Source organism: Rutidosis leptorrhynchoides, chromosome 1, assembly GCF_046630445.1.
Source record: "Rutidosis leptorrhynchoides isolate AG116_Rl617_1_P2 chromosome 1, CSIRO_AGI_Rlap_v1, whole genome shotgun sequence".
In the NCBI taxonomy this organism is placed as follows: domain Eukaryota; kingdom Viridiplantae; phylum Streptophyta; class Magnoliopsida; order Asterales; family Asteraceae; genus Rutidosis; species Rutidosis leptorrhynchoides.
Window position 1 is genome coordinate 287,735,832 of NC_092333.1, and position 3,891 is coordinate 287,739,722.

At 29.1% G+C, this 3,891-nt stretch overlaps 1 pseudogene; it reads left to right on the forward strand.

Moving 5' to 3' along the window:
• Window positions 1-738: 738 nt before the first annotated feature.
• On the forward strand, window positions 739-2,549 carry LOC139898359 (uncharacterized; annotated as a pseudogene).
• The last annotated feature ends 1,342 nt before the right edge of the window (window positions 2,550-3,891 follow it).

The window sequence follows — 3,891 nt, forward strand, 5'->3', positions numbered from 1 at the left end:
TATTTATTGAACTTTATGATTTGTTACCCATTTGATCCATTCTTTTATATTTTGTATAAGACTCAATAGGTTGGAGAAAAACTCATTGAACCTTTTTCTAAGTTTTGGTTAACATTGTCAGACTAATTTTTTTTTCAAGTTTCAATTGATTCGAAAACTTGACCCATTTAACTCAAATTTAAGAGTATGAGTCTCAATTGTCAGGTATAATATGGAGTATAATATTGTTCGTATCATATTTACCGCTACTAATGATAAAAAAAACAATAAAATGGCCGATGCAAAATTTTAGTGTTCCCTCCAACATTACTAATTGTTCTCAAATTCCCCAACTTTTTCCAACTCTCTATAATTTGGTACTCCGTATAATATTCTCTCAACTAATTCCTAGTCCCATCATTTCCAAACTTCTACGCATGAGAGATTGAAACCCTAGAATCACTCTGAAGGAATTCCAGTTCGGTTATTGGTTAATCTTAAATATACAAGTTATCTACTTTATATTTTCTAATTAGGGTTATTTTTATTCAACTCGTTTTCTACTTTTGTTAAAATGCAGATTTACAGTTTTGATTGTTTGTATGATTCTATATGTGTTTATTGGATGCTATTTACTTTTTGAGGTACCTCAGATGAATTCCATTATGGTTGTGCACATCATCGGTCCAATTTCAGGTTGAAGTGAAGCATATTGAGTATATGTATTTAAGTTATGGCTTTAGTTCTGGTTTTTAAGTAATGAAAAAAGTAGTCTCACATAAAGCAATCAAAGAGTAATTTAATATATATCCTCTCTCTTAATTCAACATAAACATTTAAATCTCACCGCACTTTGTTGTTTTGTCTATATGTTTTTCCTGTCAGATATAAAGAAGAGGTTTTGAACTCGAACAAATAGGATTTAACAAAAGAAAACCTCCCTAGAAACATGTAAGTTTGTAATTAATTGATTTACTAGCAAGCTTCTGTATGGTTCTATGTGTATCATTATTTTTATTTGTGATTTTTAGTCCTTATGTATCAACTGCTATGTTTTTATGTTCATACAATAGGGCAATTGGACTACCTTATTGAGTCTTGGTTGATAGTAATTTCATCAATTTCTCAAACCAAAATAAAGTAAGTTTTGTTTGATACATTGAAAGCTACAAATTTCAGTGTTCTTTATGCTTTTCAGGCTATATTTTATGGAGTAGTCCAGAAGTGCCATATATGCTTACTTTTTATCATTTGGATATGGATTATTATGTTTTTTTATTTATTTTATTTTGTTTGATGTAGTTGGACTTGGAGAAGGGAATGATGGACTGCTTATACGGTAAATGTAAGTTTATATTTAGTGTTTTATTTTCAGTTAAACAGAATAAATATCCCCAGGAAGTTATTAACTTGCTATACAAATTCAATTGAACTTCTTGTGCTTGTTCATAGTTCAGACCTCCTACCATATTTTATTATATAACAAACACAGTTGGAGTAATTTTGCTATTATTACAAGCCAGTTACAGAAAGTAAAATATATAGTCATGATGTAGTGCACAATTAGAGTAATTTCTAATATCTTTTATCGCTAGCATCTGTTACAAGCTTCTGGTAGTGTTGGTTTTGATTCACACTATTTGTTTTAACATTTATCAATTAATAACAATCCTATTTGATTAACTGTAGTGCACAACCATTTTGGTTGTTATTTAATTTTAGTTCTTTATTCTTTATGTTTTAAGAAGGTACTCCTTGTATTACCGACTATGTGATGGCTGAACTTGAAAAGCTTGGTCGGAAATTTGGTGTTACTTTTGGGTAACTGACCTTTTAGTTACCCGAAACTATATGCTTTACTTCTTTAGGTGATCTCACATTTTTTTCTCATCTATGATATATGAAGTAATTATCTAATTTATCGGTGTCAGAGAATGCCTTTTCATATGAAAATAGATTATTTAAAATACCTGAAAAACATCTTGATTTACATTATTTTTTGATTATATGTATTTTCTATATATGTGTTTATATTACTTAAACAAAATTTCCTAGAATTCTAGAATTGAACGGCTTCCCTGTACTCGCAAAGGAACGTATGTTGAGAATTGCATTGTTGAAAGAGTTACGCTGGTAATACTCTATATTACTTCATTTAATTGTCGTAAACCATTTTATAGGTTCTGTGGTCTCAATATATTATATCATATTATGAAAACATCACAAGTATTATATGGGAGCAACATGTGATAAGATTTGAAGTGTCGAATTCGTAAGGTACAATTTCTTTCTTTTATCAAGCTTTGTATCTTTCTATCTTTTTTTAGGGTCTCATAATTTTGTCCAATGTTTATTGGATTGATATATTTGGTATTCAAATATACCCTGTGTGCCAATTATGTATATCACCCAACACAAATACTCTATCGAAAGTGTGCCTCAAGCAATAATGGGTGAAGGTAGGCTATAAATAATCACCATTTTTAACTTCTTACAAACAATTTATAAACCCTCCTTTTATTAATTTGACAATTTTACCCATTGTTCACATTGCAGCTACTAGAATATGACCGAATGTGAGTTAAAGAACATATTTGATCTCTTTGACAATTAATTATTGTTTACTAATGTTAATATAATTAGTATTATAATCAAAATCTTTCATTTATGGTAGTTGTATACTTTGTAGGTTTAGCAATCCTCTAAAAGTCAAGAGATTTGGACCACAATGTTAGTATAAATGAGATATATGGCCATTACTGACTTGGAACTCTCTATTGTGAGAATATGATTCTTATTAAGCTTGTTTTGTACTGATGGTTGCGTAAGGAAGATTATGATGACAATGTACATGTATTCATTTCTTCTACTTATCTCCTTTTTTCCTCATATTAACATGTGACTATGTTAAAGTCAAACCTGTTTGATGATGTTGATATTGAAACGACCCGTCCTAATTCATCTGGACGAATACATTACATTTGGTTACATCACGAGGCACTTGACCTCTATATGTTACATTTTACAAACATTGCATTCGTTTTTAAAAGACAAACTTTCATTACATCAAAAGTTGACGGCATGCATACCATTTCTTAATATATTCAACTATAATTGAAAAAATAATCTTGATGAACTCAACGACTCGAATGCAACGTCTTTTGAAATATGTAATGAATTACTCCAAGTAATATCTCTAAAATGAGCAAATGCACATCGAAAGATTTCTTTCATACCTGAGAATAAACATGCTTTAAAGTGTCAACCAAAAGGTTGGTGAGTTCATTAGTTTATCATAATCAATCATTTTCATCATTTTAATAGACCACAAGATTTCATATTTTCATTTCTCATAAACATACATCCCATACATAGAGATAAAATTCATTCATATGGATTGAACACCTGATAATCGACATTCCCTAGATGCATATAGAATATCCCCATCATTCCGGGACATCCTTCGAACATGATAAAATTTCGAAGTACTAAAGCATCCTGTACTTTGAATGGGGGCTCGTTGGGCCCGATAAATTTCAAAGTACTAATGTAGTTTTAATTACTTATGTCTATTTCGTTAAACATTTATAAAAGTGCATGTATTCTCAGTCCCAAAAATATATATTGCAAAAGCATTTAAAAAGGGAGTAATGAAACTCACAATACGATATTTTGTAGTAAAAATATTCATACGACGATACTGAACAATGCAAGGTTGGCCTCGAATTCACGAACCTATATCATTTGTATATTTATTAATATACATAATTGTAATCGAACAAATATATATAAATTTATTAATTATATCCTTTTTATATTAATAATATATGTTTCTTATATTTATTTTGTTATATATAAAAATATTAATCTTCATTATGTTATATGTAATAAATATATTTTTAGTATATATAT